The 16827-nt window shown below is 27.0% G+C and overlaps 1 protein-coding gene across 3 annotated transcripts in view; it reads left to right on the top strand.

The window, feature by feature from the left end:
- LOC107436145 (GTPase-activating Rap/Ran-GAP domain-like protein 3) overlaps positions 1 to 16827 on the top strand; it is a 607350-nt gene that overhangs the window by 401045 nt on the left and 189478 nt on the right. The gene's annotated exons all lie outside the window — the stretch shown is intronic.

Below are 16827 nucleotides of genomic sequence, written 5' to 3'. Positions count from 1 at the left end.
GAAAATTGTTTCGACCACTAAAAAAATCATCTGTCAACATTTCAAAAGTGAATTTTATTTGTTAGGAGGTTTAGAAATATTTCTCAGAAATTTGAATTTATTTTCTGCTTTTGAATAATTTGGTTTTGTGCTTTTAATCAATTTTACGGATGGAATCTTTTGACAGGCATCATACTCGTACTTTTGACATGTGTTTTGTATGAATCAAAATTAATTTAGCAAGTTTAATAATTCCTCTGATCTGTTTACAGTTTTATAGTCATTATTTACTTAATAAATTAGCATTTATTATTTATGAATCAAGTTCAATATCTTTACCCAATAAGTTCAAGCATCTAGTTATTTTTATAAAATTAAAAATGTTTCTTAACAATTAGAGATTTTTAATTTTGCATTTCAAGAATCATAAAGATGTGTGTGTGTTTTTTTTTAATATTTTGACACGTATCCTATTTTTTGTACCTTTTTGTTGACTAGCGGCCTATGTAGGGCTCAGGGAACTGTCCTTGCATCAGAAAGGTTCTAAGTTCGAATCTCGGGCAAGGATATTCTTTCATTCTCCGTACTATCTGTCCTTACTGGGAGGGGGGGGGGGCAACGTTGGTTCATCCAGTATGATGACCCTGAAAGAGTGGTTAACAAATTTGCCCAATGATGCCTGTAGGACGAAAGGTCATTCTCCAGGTGGTCATTGGGGAAAAAAAAATTCCTCTAATATAAACATTGATTTTACGATCATTAATGACCTATCAGAGCACTTTCGCTTTTTTTTAAATTTTGTTTTAAAAAAATACAACGTTTTTCTCAACAAACTTTTAAAATATACATTCTCAAAATGGCAATCAAATTCGAACTTTAAAGTTACAAGAAAAGAAGCGTTGTCATAGTCCAAAAAATCTCTCTTTTTATACTAAAAGGAAAATAAATAAGTTTTCATTAAAGTGATGTTTGGAAACATCACTAAATGACGAAGAGTCTGGCAATATTTTTAAATATGATACGAACAAAATCAAAATATGATATAACAAAACCTCGATTTTTTTAACAAAAAAGAGGATTTGTGAGAATTTATAAAAATTTTGTTGTTCAGAAACAAGAACGCATGTTTAAAAGTTACGGAATAATTTTAAACGTCATGCAAATTAAAACCGAATATTAAAAAAAAATACCTTTTAATCCAAAAACAAAATGTGGGAGAATTCATCAAAATTTTGTTGCTCGGAAACAATACTACATGTTAAAAGATAACCATTAGTTCTAAATATGATACAAATTAATACTTTACCTTTCAACAAAAAAGAGAACTCAAGAAAATTAATCATATTTGTGATGTTTGAAAAAGTAAGGAAAAGTTGATCAATAATTCAAATGTAATACGAAGTACGATCTCTTCTCCTGAGAGATTGAAAGAAAATATACTTAAATTGGGTAATTGTATTACATTAATAATGCAGACTAACTTTCCTCCCGTTCATCTCCCTCTTTTGGTTGACTTAAAGCTCTATTTTTAATCTATCGCAAATATCTCGAATATTTAATTTATGATATGTTCTGTTCCTGTTCTTAAGTCAATTTTTTTTAAATTTTTAATTTATACCACTACTTAATCATTTTCTGTTGTAATCAAAGTACTACAGTCTTTGCAAATAATTTAATATCAAATTTAAAAATATTATCCACTCCTTCATCACACAAAGATAAACAGATGAAAACAATACCTCTATTTTGCTTTGTTCTTGTACAATTGCCAACTTTCATAAAACAAAGAAATTTTTCTCAACTTTTTGAATGGTTAAAAAGTATGTACTTAGACTCCATTATGTTAAAATGGAAAGCGATGTTAATTTAGACATAATTGATGTTATTACTTAACGATAAGTAAAAATAATGTTAGTTGAAAATCATTTTGCATTTTGTTATTAAACATCAGGATTAATTACTGAACTTTATATCGAACCACTATACCACAGCAATTAAATTTATTACATTTAAAATGCATTCAGTTCTACCTACGTCATTATATTTATTTTATCTGCAAATATTTAACTAATGCTCAAAACTTCCTCATTTTGTATCAAAGAAACGTTTGAAGTTTTATTCTTTTAATGGTTTCTACGTCGCCAAAAGAGGTTTTGATACAGATACTGGGGTAACATTTTCTTAGCAACTACACTTTATTTAAACAGACTCTTTATTTCAGATATGAAAAGTTCAGCTTGAAATATTTAATTTCGCAATTCTCTGATTGTTTCTTGTACCATCAAAAGAACATAATGTAAATCTTAGTGTTCTAATTAAACATGTAATCTAAAAACAATATGTATAATTTTGAAATATATTGTTAAGAAATGAATGCATTAAAGACGCGTTTTTTTTAATCAATCATAAACTATGCTCCAAGGAACTGATATAATACGAATAGTACGCACTTTACGAAATAGTACGCACTGAATTTACTAAATTTCATTTCAATAATAAATGCATGACTTAATAAAAAAATTGCATTAGTCCATGAGTAATTTGCTAAGTAGATTACTTGAATAAATAGACGATTCAATACATAGTCTATACCGCTAATTTTACAGAAATAATCCTATAGTCATTCTATGACATTTAAACTATCTTACTTCTTTGGAATATAAGTTTAATTTAAAAATAGTTGAAATGTTTTTTAGTATATTTTTATATTTTTATGATCCTAAATATCCTTGCAATTTTGATCCTAAATCAGAGGAATTTTTGAGACTAAAGAGTCCTTAAAATCTTTGTTATTGGAAATTTAATATTTGCAGCATATATTCTAACAATTGCATCAAATATCAGTATTTAGATATATTGCATAAGACTATTCTATTTACGTACTTAGATACATGAACATGTTTGATGTTATAACATAATATAATACTTAGAATTATATTATGTTATTTACGTACTTAGATACATGAGCATGTTTGATGTTAAAACATAATATAATACTTAGAATTATAAATACTTTTTCTAAGTTCAAAGAGGTCGTATATTTAAGAGAATGTTCGTTAGTTATATATACGTTTGTTTATGTGGTATTTAGTATTATATAAATATGCCAACTTGCTCTTCTTTGAGGATGAATTTTTACTTGCGGTAACAAATGAAATGCCTTAATGGATGATTCATGGTTCAAGAAATCAGATGGAAAGTTATTTCACCCACCACTTGATATAAATAATTAAAAAAAAATACAAAAAAGCGTTTTTTATGCAATATATAAAACGTTATTTTGTGTCACTTTTCTAGTCGTGAGTATTTTAAAGTTATGGTGAAATTTAAAATAAATTCTACAAGTTTCATATTTTAATGCACTTCCACTTTGTGAAATATTTAGCTCCAAGTGAAGCAATCAGTATATCTCATATTTGACTATGTAGTTCTATTATCTTTAGGATATATAGTATTATTATAATTAGTTTCACAGTAAGTCTTTTGTGAAAAATGATAATTATGCTGGTATATCTTATTCCAATATACATTAAGAAGCTGAGCGAGAAGATCTAGCTATAACCAAGAACCAGAATTCTTGGCTTAAAGTGATTTGTACCGATTCAATGATAGCTTTATAAACGAAACTACTTTGAGTCGGTACGAATCATTTTAGTCATGGCTGTCACCACACGCTAAGAAATGGGCATAAAAAAAGTTACTACTTCAAAGGTATGTATGTTGCATTTTCAAATTGAGTTTAGCTTATAAGCATATGATTATCATTAGATAGCTTCAGATTTCCTATAACTTCTAACAAATGAAAGCTTGTATATTATTTTTATTCAACACAAATGTTGAAAGAGAATAAAAACCCATCATAGTAAAATATCAAGTCCTTCACAATCTGTAGTAAATGGGACTAATAAATGAAACTATTAAGGAAGTCAATTGATTTTTTTTTAATGTGTTTTTTCATCCCGAAAATAGAATAAAAAACCATCCCATTAACATTCTATCTAAAGAAAGTGACTTTTCCCATCTGAAAATTATATACATAAAAATAGAATACAAAATCAATAGTGGGGCAAAATTCTCTGAAGTTTTATAGAATTCTTCAGGAAATACTTTAAAAAGCAGCGCTACAAAGTGAATGTGAAAATTTTCTAAATAGCTGTTTTAAACTCAACGTTTTAATAAATCCTTTACCGGCAAAGAAAAATAAACAAACTTGTTTCTAGTGAAAAAAAAAGATTGTAAGAAGTGGTAAGTCTTGTTAAACTTGTGATCCATTATAAACTACGTTTTCAATCTATATAAATTTCTCTGGCATAAAAAATAAATTTAGAGCATAATACGTTTTCCAATTTTCTTCTACTATTTCGAAACTAGATGATTTCAGTTGGAATCCTAAATTGAAGATCCCCGCCATTTTTAACCACTTATTTTCGGAATACAATTCTAAAATAGACCTGCTTCAGGTTTTATCTTTAATCAAAGAATTGAAAGTGGATTTCATTTTTGTGTAATGGAAGAAAAAATAAAATTCTATAACGTATCTTGCTTTAAAATTGTATTTACTTTCTAAAGCTTTTTCGCCACTGTGCTTCTATTTCTAATGCTTGAAAAATAAAATGTTTTTAAATGATATCTCACAGGGGAAATAAAAGTAAATTTGAGAGTTAAAAATATTGGTAAAAATTATTTTTGTTTGCATCTTACTTTTCGTAAAATAAAACTGCCTATTATCGAAATTAAATTTTTTTTCCATCCAGTTCTATTTTGTAAATAAATTCCAAAAATAAATCAAAGAAATTTATTGAAAATAAAATTTATTAAAATATATTCCTGGAGAAAATAAGATGTCGCTGTAATAACAAGTTTTCCTTTTGGCAGTAAAATTCAATTGATTGATTTTTGTAAACGCTATATTTTGTTTTTAACTATAAAAAATCCCATAGGCAATAGTCAGTTTCTTGAAATAAATTTCTTTTTTTTCTAGAAAATACTACAAAAAGGAGCATAAAAGCTTTTTTTAAAATTAAATTAATGCATTAAAGAAGATATACACTCTTTCGATAGCATTTATCTAAAAAAAATACAGATTTTCCTTTGTCAATTTTAATATTGATTTTAAAAAAATCATGAAGTAAATGAAAAAGCATCTCGAAGTTATGAGGTAAATTGGAGTAAAATTAGAGAAAAACGAACACCATTTACGCAAAACATAGTTGCAAAGAAAAGGATAGAAATTACTTAATGTAAAAATAAATTTAATAAACAATAATACGGGTCTTTAAATGATTTAACAGCTAAACAATTACGTTAAAAAGAATTACTGTCAGAAATGCATATTGAAATTCGACGATTCTGTCCTGCTCGTGACGTATGAAATTAATTATTATACTAGTCATAAATCATCTTGTAATTATGTATCTATGCCTGAAATATATTCGTAGCAAACGAGGCTACATACAATTAATTTCATTCTTATTCATAAAAGAAAAACCTTTACACAATTTTAGTTTTTAGTTATTTCAATCAATCATTAGTGGAATCATTTAAGTTTGTGGAATGAAAAATCAAGATATAAAAATAATAATGATAATAATAATATCATATATTTTTTTCCTTTGTATATTTTTTACTCTAGCTAATTCCTTAATCCTACCACTGTTTAATTTTCAAAATTTTCAATTTGCTTTAAAAAAACATGACAATTGCTAATTTCAATTCAACTTGAATAAAATTTTTTTCATGGTCTTAAGCATTCAACTATTAAACTGATATAGTAACAGCATCTTATATATCTTGTAATGCGATAACAACTTTGCAATTATCCATTCAAATTTTTACGCAATCAAAACAATAAATACGCAGTAAAAAGGAAAAAGAAGAAGAAAAAAAACAAGTATAGTGATTGTTGTCAAAAATGCATATTGCTAATCAAGGTTAAAATGCAGATTTTTTATCATTGTCCATCATTTACTGTCAAAAATGTTTCGTCAAAAAAGCAGATTTTCCGTTCTGACACAGCCTGCAGTATACTGTTAGAAACCATTTAATTTTTCGAATTTTATGAATCTCTTGAAATGTATAAATTTCCACTGGACTTTCATTTTTGTTTAGAAACCTCTTTGATCAACATTACAAATGTTAAAAAAATGTATCTTATCTCGGGAAATCTTGAAGAGCATGATTTTAAAACGTGATGTTTCGTCAAGGAGATAGCCACTAAAATTAAAGCTAACGTTTTTAATTTAGCATTCAAGATGGTCACGTGTGGCCTTTCATCAACATTTTAATCAGGAATATGTTGTTGATATCCCTATTTTTTCAAGATGACAACAGCAAAGCTGTTTTTTTAGTTTGGAAGAACATGTGACAGGTCTTATGAACACTCATATACCCTATAATATTTGAATTTGCCTGCATAATCACCTGACTTGATCCCCATAGAAAATCAGAAAGACGTAGTAGAAAAAAATGAAATCATTACTTTTACAATTCGGTAGATTTGCGTGATGAATCATCAGCCAGTTACTTAAACAGGATGAGAAGTAGCTGCATAAACTTGTGAGTCACTGCAGTTTCATGCAGTTGTAGAGACAAAAGATGAAATTACATGTTATTATCCAAAAGGAAAATATGGTATACTTTGTGTAACGTAGATAAAAGCAAAAAACTACATGAATAAAGCACAAATAAAGAAGAGAAATGGACATACTCTAGTCTCGGCTCACTAAGCAAGAGTCTTGACATACATACCAAATCCTCTTTCGTACTAAAAGTGTACAAGGTTAATATGATAATGTGTACTAAATGACAGTAGAAAAGTAAGAGATAAACACCCAATGGCAGTAGAAATGTAAAGAACTAAACCTCTAATGACTGTAGAAAAGCAAAGTTTAACGCTTTACTGATCTACTACCACTTGTACACGCTTTGGTACACGCAAGGTGTACAGACGCTGAAGAAGATTCTTATTTAGAGAACCAAAACTGCAGTATATCCAGTTATACAATAATGAAGTTTTGCTTTAGATTACTGTATTAATTTGTGCATTGTCTAATAAGGTTGACTAAGTTTTTGTCCGGTGAGTCTCTTTACTTAGTGTAGTTACTAAGTGTAGTTGGTAGTTGCTAATGTGTTGTTTGTCTAAAATTTGCAGGCAAAATTTCCTTTGTTGGAAAAGAATAAAAGGAGATCTGTTGAAATTTATTCCTGCTTTTTTGCAGAAATTGAAAGTTAAATTTTACTCAACAGAATTAAACTGATCGGTTAGATGAATAATTAAACCATCTTATTTTTGAACAAATAAAAAGCCTTTGAGCCTATCTCCTCATACGTAACATTTGGAGCATTTTATCAATAAACTAGATTACTTTATAAACGGATTTATAGTATATATGAAAGTCGGTTTCTTGTTTAGATAAATACTCACTATTAAATATTAGGTAATTATCTAAAATACAAAACTTTTATTGTGTTTACATTTTTATACTATATCTATGTATTTGGTTTACCTTATTTATGTAAATCTTTCACAAAATAAGCATTATGTAATAACAGTAAGTTTTTATAATACAATTTAAAATGCATGAAGACCTATTAGTTTCATTAATATGTTATTTTCATTGAAATAATAATATTCTTAGAAATGAATAATCTGCGTTCTGAAGGATAACATTTTTTAAACCGTTTGTGTTAGTAAACTATTTTTAAAAAGAAATTTAAAATATAATTAGACATATACTAATGTATATATATATATATATATATATATATATATATATATATATATATATATATATATATATATATATATATATATATATATATATATATATATATATATATATATATATATATATATATATATAAATTTGTCATTCATTTGTCATCATTTCATATGTCTATAATTTTTCTTTGTTTTATTCTTCATTTTGAACTTTATATATATATATATATATATATATATATATATATATATAAATATTTGAAAATGCATTATATAAATTTTTTTATATGCAGCTACTATTTAAAAAAAATCTATATATTATGTAACTAAGTTTTAACGCACCAATAAAAAGATAACATAACTTTTGAGCAAACAATTACTATCAGAAACTGTATACTTGTTCTTTTTTTATCATACCTCGATAAATTTTTACGGATAATATTTAATTCAAAATAAAGGTATTTCTTTTCTGTAAACTTTCGAGATATACACGTGTAATGAATAAATCCCTTCAACAATATCCTAAGCCTGATAAAAAATGTATGACATAGAGGAATGTATGCAATAAAATAGAAGCATTTCCAACTTTCGAAATGGTACTTCGGTGAGCAATCCATTGCATTGTGGAAACGCGATTACGAAACAGCGCTTTTTAAAATAGGATTGGTATAAAGTACTGAAAACTGAATCTATACTATATTTTCAAAACTGAATTTTTCTGCAGTTGAATCGTTCTACTTATTTTTTTGCAAACATTCGGCACATTTTTGCAAGTAGATTTCATCCAAATTCGTATACGATTGCATCGATACGTGTTTAAAATTTTTTTAGTATGGCTTGAAATATTGCATGTAAATAGAAGAGAAATAAATTAAAATTAAACTTTTAATATCAACGTAATTTTTTTATGAATAAAATATAGATGCTCGCTGAAAAATGCGGATAATAAAATGTAGATGTTAGTGAAATTTGCATGACAGGAATCCCTGGAGAACTGCTATAAAGGAATAAGATAAACAAACTCTTAAGGAATGGATGTTTGTTTTCTTAAAAATAAACCTAAACGCTGCTGAATAAAACCAAAATAATGTTAGGGTTGGAAAACCTCTCTGCATAATTTAACGCCAATTTTGTGAATAATAGTGCTTCAAAAGAAACCTTGAAATTTTAAACACGTTTTTCAAATTTGCTTTATTATATAACTTTCATCAGATCACTGCTAAATGTTAACTACACGTTTGCAATGCTATTTAAATCTCAAAATTCTTTTATTGAAGAAATCATAGGTATATTATATGCATAAAAAAGGGTGTTTATTTTTATACAATATAAAGTAAATTGTTTTTACGAAAACTATACCTACTTTTGCTTATTTTCCGGATTTATAAATTTAGCTATTCCCATGCAATTCTGTACGAGATTTTCTTGTGAACAGGAATTCAGTTACTAGAAAAATATTTACGCCGTTTAAAACCTCTAAAAAAATGCACAGGACAATAAACAGCAAGATATATATCTGGCTCGACTCAATACACATAAGCCTAATAATTTTTTGTTTAAAAAAATAACAAGTTATCAGTAACTATGAAATATCGATATCAAAATGTCCGGTGTAGAGATTTTTTTGAGGAAAACATTTTTAAACTTGTTCCTCCAATTTTTCTAACGTTATTAGTTAGTAAATTGCAGGTTATTTGAATTGCACAGTTTTTTCTTATTTTGAATAATTTAATTGTTCAGTAGAATGAAATAACCAAGAAAATAAGTATAATTTTATTCCCTTAAGCATTTGCAGATCTATGCAAATGCATTATATTAATAAAGTTCAATTATAATTTTTCTTTAACTTATTCGTGTTATTAAAAATGAAAGCAATGTCTGAAAACATTCGATTGCAAAATATTAATATATTCTAATTCAACAACATTCTAGATTATTTTGTTTTCATTTGCGAAACTTTCATTCACTAAAGCAGATTTAATAAATTTTTATAAATAATATTTTATAATGCAATTTTTAATAGTAAAAATGACATTTTGTCATTTTTTGAACAAATGAAAAGTTAAAAAGGATTATTAAAAAAAACTATAAAGATAATTCTTTGTAATGATCTATATGAATTTCTTAAATTTAAAGGTAGTTGCAATTGCACCGATCTTCAGTAGAATATCTGCACCGCTATTCAGACGACTTTTGGCAACAAAACCACTTACCTGAACCAATCCGAGCATGAGTTCGGCTCATTAGGACGGTATGCTGGACAAACATTTACCAGGCAGTGATACTTAAATTTAAAAAAAAAAACATCATTGTAGTGTAAGCCTGGTAAATTTATACCGAGCAGTGGCACTTAACCTTAAGAAAAACGCTAGAGTGGGGTACACAGGGCAGTGCACCTATCTTCGGTTAAATATCTCTGATTATCAAAACTGAAAAAGATATAAATTATAAAAAGTCACATGAGCTGAACCAACTCTGTAATTGGTCGAAGTTTGCTTTTTTACAGTTTCAAAAGAAGCGTCTGTTCGGAGTAATAAGCACTAACGAATTTAAAAGTTCAAATTTTACTTCTTAAAATTAAATTGAAAGCAAAAACTTTTAAAGTAGCGTTCGAATCGTAAAGATTGATGAAATCCTTCGCACTAAAATCGGTCCATATTGAGGTAAACAAAACCAGAACCTTATTTAAAAATTCATAAAATAAAAGAAAATTCATCTTAACCTAGGTCCACCACATTCCGTGGTCTATTTTATCTGAATACCTTTTTAATTCCATTTTAAATCTTTTGCAAAAAGTATTAAATTTTGATTTAAAAAAAAATGGCTGTGATTACTTGAAAATTTCGATATTATGATTCGTTTACCATATCTATAAAAAGCTGAATTACCTTTATAAGCACATGCCTTAAATGTCTTCGTATTCTCCAACGAAATATTTATGTAATGATCATATGTTGGTAAATTTCTTAAAGAATCAATCTATATGAAGGTCTGACGTAATACTGAATACGAGATCTATAGTTATTAATTATTTTCAGTGAATCATATGACTACCTTTCTACAACAAGTTTCATTTGTGTGGCAGGCAACGGATTACAAAGGAAGGTTTATTTGGAAGCCTAACAAATACCGCACCATCATATTGTTTGTTTGTACTGTTTACAATTTTTAAATTTTTTTACCAATAAATATAGCCTTCTTATTCAATTCATCATTCTTCTCAAACACATTTTGCACTAATTTAGCACGGCAAATTATATGTGGGCTAAGTTTTTAAAAATCATTCCTAATGAAAACATAAAGTAATACAGAAACTTAACGCTAGATTTGATGTTTTCTTTAAATTATTTATCGTGAGTCAGGATTTTATGCTCCACAATAATAACAATGGTGAAATAATTCATTTACTCAATTTAAATCGTGGTTGATCGGGTAAAAAATACAAAACTTCCTTTGTCTGAAAAGAAAGTAGACGGAAAAGTTGAAGTTGGAAATTATGTATTAATGACACTTGACCTTTTTTTTATGAAAACTTGTTCAACACCAGGTATCGGTGCTTACGCTATCGCTTCTTAATGACTAAAAAAAATGAGACCAAACGAAATTTTGATGAACTGGAAGAAAATTGTGATTCATCGAACTTGTCTCAAACAGAAAAACCATGAAAAATAAGGAAAACTACTCTTTCACAAATACTCCATGCCATAAATCACATTCTGATGGCTAAGCTATTTATTAAAATCAATGATGATGTCGTTTAAGAGCATTTTTATTATTTATTCCATTTTTTTTTCTTTATGCTTTCCCACCAACACTTCGCTTCACCCTCCTCTTATTATTTAAATGACTGATGACTGCTGGCATGGAGAAAATATTTTTAAAGGAATATTTTTTCTTCTTCGTGATAGTAAAATATAAAAAAATGGTTCCGATGTTGTCAATTCCTGCTACCTATTTTAGATCCATCAGATATGATTAATTTAGAAATTGTCGATATTGGATGTTTGGTTTTATTTGTTTGGTTCTTCCTTAGCTATTTATTCTGAAAGAAGAACAAAAATAAATATTTAGAGTACCAATATTTATAAAAAAAAAGTTTTTTATAAAGTTGGTAATGAAACAGCGAAATAATGATGAGTCATTTTTTTTCTTTCGATTTGTTTTGATGCATGGTATTCTGAAAAAAGCTAATACACTTTAAAACTGAGCATGGTAAAGGGTTCTTCTATAAGTTTAGTAAATAGTTAATAATCATAAAATTTTTCTGTTTAAGTTCCTATTTGGCACTTAAGGCATTTTTAATCATTTGGCACTTTTGGCACTTAAGATAACTTCAAATGAATAATCCCAAGAACATGATGCGGAAAGATACACATGATTATAAAAACTACATTAAATAGAAAAAAAAGTGAGGAAGGTAATAAAAGTTGACGTGCTACGTCAAAAATATACGCCTATTCCATAGATTCGTCTGACTTGAATGAGGGAAATAATAATTTGAAATAGAAAATTTAAGATTGCTAACGAAAATGGACCCTTGGTGCTCTGAAATCTTGTTTTATTCATATTAATATCTAACCCCTTGTTAATGACATGAGTTTCCCACAATTTCTCTATGCGCGTCGATAAAAATTCTGCTCTGATTTGCCTTTCTCGGCCGCTGCCTTTTTTCACTCGACCATTCCAGTTTTTTAAGCCTTTATTTATTTTTCATTTTCTGTTTCAGTCGAATACTATGAATTATTTAGTTTTTTTTTCACCTTTACTTTCCATTTTTATTTGGCAACTTTATATTTTCTATTTCAAATCACCTATGGTTTCCTCATTCATGTCCGGCGAGTCTGGAAAATGGGCATCTATTTTTGTGCACTCGAAACATGCCAGCTTTTATTACCATCTTCTTTTTTTATGAAACCAATGAAGTTTGTACTATCAATCAGATAACTTTTCTATGCTCCCCAAATTCTGGCTCTTTTTAAAATCCGTTAACATTTGTATTTGCTATGTTATTATTGGGCTTTGTCTTGTCCTCCGCAATCAGGAAAGGCTAAGAAGATCTAACGTGAATCAATTTTTTTTGGTCCTCTTAACATTTTATGACATCATGGTATCATCTTTATTTCTCTTTTTACTTCTTCTATCGGGTTAGATTTGTTCTTTCTAACTTTGATTTGTTGTAATCGAAAATCAAACAAAAATTTTTGAGACAGTTAATTATTATAATGAAAAAGCATAATTATAATTAAAACAAAGTACAGAACATAATGCAACAATAAGTATGTTTAAAACATAATAAAAAACACTTTTTTGGAGGTATGAATTATTTGCTTTAAACCTTCCAATGCTTCCTAACTTATAGCTCATTTTTTTTAGCTTTTTATTGTCCCCACGAGAAAAGAATTTCCGTTCAAAAGTTTTTAAACATCATTAAGTTTTGGCATCATTATTCTTGGGATTTTTATATCTTTGCAGCAGGTAGAGACGTTCTCAGTCAACAAAGATAAAAAAAAAATTCTATGTCACCACTGAAGTTTAGAAATCAGCTATTCAGAAGATTATCTAGGTAAAACCCAGATTTACTCGGATGATCCACTTAAGTACCAAACAATTTGTTTCATTTCTCAAATTATCTAGGTAATGTGAAAACCACCTAGTTAATTAGTCCATTACCCCAACTAGGAAAAATAAAATAAAATTTCTGGTAGTATGAAGGTGCATGGTAGGGGTGAACAACAACAATATTTCCGCGTTCTTAAATTATGGAATTTTATATTTTTTTTCAATCCAAAACTACGATTTACTGTAAACAAACCCTTTAATTGATAAAAACATTCATCAACCGCCTTAAGCACTGTAATACCAAAAATCAAACAGTTTAAAATATTATTATTATTAAGCAAATTGAATTTATGTCATTAATTTATTTCTCGTACCTAAAGAATTAAGACAAAACAATCAACATTATAGTCGATCAAATGAGAGAAATTTTGAACTTAAACAGTACGTTATTCGTTAATGTGCAATTTACCTATGCGAAAAGCAGAAAACACTTGATTCTGCACTTTGACGGTTCAAATCAGTTAATCTTGAGATTATCTAGGTGATGTGCACTTTAACGGAGCAAATCAGTTAATCTTCAGATTATCTAGGTGATGTGCACTTTGACGGAGCAAATCAGTTAATCTTCAGGTTATCTAGGTGACATCATTTGGGGAAAAAAATTAACTTTTAAAATAAGATTGGGGGTACCTCACTTGGGAATTTCATCGTTTCTGTCAAGTAAATCATGGTATAAATCATGCTCCACAGTAGTAAAGTTTAATTGGTTAGATAAAGTCAACATATATACTTGATAAAAGTCAAAAACTCTAAAAATTTAGCTAAATAACAATCATTATCTGAAAAAGAGCCTTCCTTGATGTAACATGTTATATCCATTAACAAAATTTAAAAACAACTCAGAAAATCTTTTATTCATCTTATCATTTGCAATATCAAGAAAAAAATATGGCTGAGAACAATTTTTCCTAAAAAGTTATTAAATAAATTATTTAATGATTTGTACTATTGGAAATTTGAAACTTTTCTTTTTTACAACTTCATTTTATTCCGATATCTGGAAGATGTATAATGAGAGACATTTCACATGCTAATTTTAAAATAGACTGTTATAAAATAGACTGTTATTTTGTAGCGTGTTTGCTTAATTTTGAATTATTTTGTCTCTAATAACTTATAAACCTCCTTAAAAATTTAACTATATTTTAAATAAAATTTGAATTTCTCTCTCTATTAAATTCATAAGATTTTAATATCTTTTAAAAGCTGAAAATAATTAATAGATGATGTGAATAGTAAACATGCAAAATATTTTTTATTCAAGAAAAAAATGGAACATTCTGTATTTTGTGTGTTAAATTTGATACACACTTTTATTGAGATACATGATAATTTTTTTTTATAACTGGTTTGACATAGAAAGGTAATTTATAATCTTCACTAGGAATTATAATAATTTAAGAAGAAAAACGGCAGCTATTTTATGACATAATACAATTCTCTTTTAGTGCTGCCATCTGTATTTTCTCACTTGAACGCGAAGTATAATAATTTATATCTATGCATTTCTTATAAAATATTTATGTATGATGATTTATCTTATTGTTTTTTAACAAGATATAGTAATCAATTACATTAATTACATCAGTGACAATAGTAACTCGTCAGTAAACACGCTTTTTCAGTTTTTTAGATTAATTATTTTATAAAGAAAATTATTTTATAGTAATTTCTTTATTCTGTTTTCTTTTTAGTAACGAAAGTGCTATAATATTAAAATTATTTATTATAAATGTTAAAAAATAATTAAAAAATAAATTATTGATTCCACTTATATAAAAAAATAAAAAATTATTTGCATGTATCATCCGATTTAATAAATTAGTATAATTATATATTTTGACCTAAATATTTTTAGTTAGTCATATTGTTTATAATTTTTTTTCTAAATACTATTTTTAAATAAATTAGTACGGCTAAAATAATTAACATGCAATAGCTTAATTTAAAAAAAATTACTAGAACAAAATATTACATGAAATTTTTATATTAATATTAGAATAGATATCCCATCACTATTCTTTATAAAATTATAATACATAATTTTAACCCACTTTCTTAAACTACCATACAGGAATATTTTTCTGTTAGCTTAAAAGGAACATATTTGCTGCATTAAAAAATTTTTAGAAATTAGTCATTTTTTTTTTTTTTTTTTTAAATTTTCATTTAGTATCAATTTATTATTTTCTTTTACTAAATAAATCATACAATTCCGCAAAAATACATGGAAATATTTTTTTGTCAATTAAAAATTAATTTTCAGAACAGCTACTTTTTAATATCAATATTTCTTACTTTAATAAACAACTTTGAATTATTTTCTTCAATTAAGGGAATCAAATTTCCAGTGTAACATACATGTGAAAAATAAACTTGTGGAAAAAAAGATATTTTGGACTACATAGTCGATAAAATATTTGCGTACTAACTTTTCAATTTTTATGAATGTTTTCATTGTTTCTAAAACGTAGTTATCTAGTCATTTATATATATTTTAAAAGAAAAATATCTTATTTGAATATTTTAGGGAAATAGTACACATAAGGAAGTTATTATTTTTTTATCAAAATAATAGCCTCTAGGGTTTATTAAGTGTATGCCTTCAGAACATGCTTTTTGTAAAACGATGCGTGTAAATTCAAAGACGTTTTTAACAACAATTTTTAATCGCTCCTTATTTAATTTATTGCTTCATTTATTGCTTTTTATTGCTTCAGCGGATAAAAATCAGTTTCAAAGGAAAGTTCTATGTAGCTTATTTATAAAAATTAATTCTTTTTATCATGAAAATTTAGTTCATAAATGTAAATGTGAGAATTATTTCATTTTTCGCAAATTAAAGCTTTCAGGAGAAAAAATATTTCTACAATGTCTTATAACAAATCAATTATAGCCATTTTCTCTGCTTATATTTAATGGAGATTGAGAAAAATTTAAAGATACAAATGGAAATATAACTGAAAAATTTTATCTCTCTACAATCTCAATCTTTAAAATATATTTTTGTGTAATATATAAAAACATTATAATCAAAAAAATTTCCTATGAGCAAGGGAAACTTGTGTAAAAGATCTTTAACACGTTCACGCCGGGGTGACCCACCGGTGGGTCACGCTAGATTGCCTTGGCAGTGCACCGGAGTAAAAACTGGTAACAATAAATTTCATTTTTTAGTTTTTTTTTCCACGGAATAATAAAAATCCATAAAAATCCATTGTTTTTAACGGATGCAATTTTTATATTGAATTGCTTCTTCGCCGTGATAAATTTCCTTACAGTGAATTGTTATTGTTGAGAATAGAATAACTCCTCCCGAATATTATCTAATATTGAAATAGTTCTTCTAACAGTATTTTCTCTTTTCCCGTACCAGCATTTTCACTTTTCCCGGCAAGTTGTCCGCACACGTGTTAAAACGCTGCCACTAGAAAACAAGTAATTCTTCTATTAAATAAAATAATAAAATAAGACATTTCAAATTCATAATAGACAATTTTATTAAACAG

The sequence above is a fragment of the Parasteatoda tepidariorum genome, chromosome 3 (genome assembly GCF_982258835.1).
Source record: "Parasteatoda tepidariorum strain Cologne lab strain chromosome 3, Ptep-v5.0, whole genome shotgun sequence".
NCBI classification, from domain to species: domain Eukaryota; kingdom Metazoa; phylum Arthropoda; class Arachnida; order Araneae; family Theridiidae; genus Parasteatoda; species Parasteatoda tepidariorum.
Note: the sequence above shows the minus strand (reverse complement) of the source record. Positions and strands in the feature narration are given on the sequence as shown.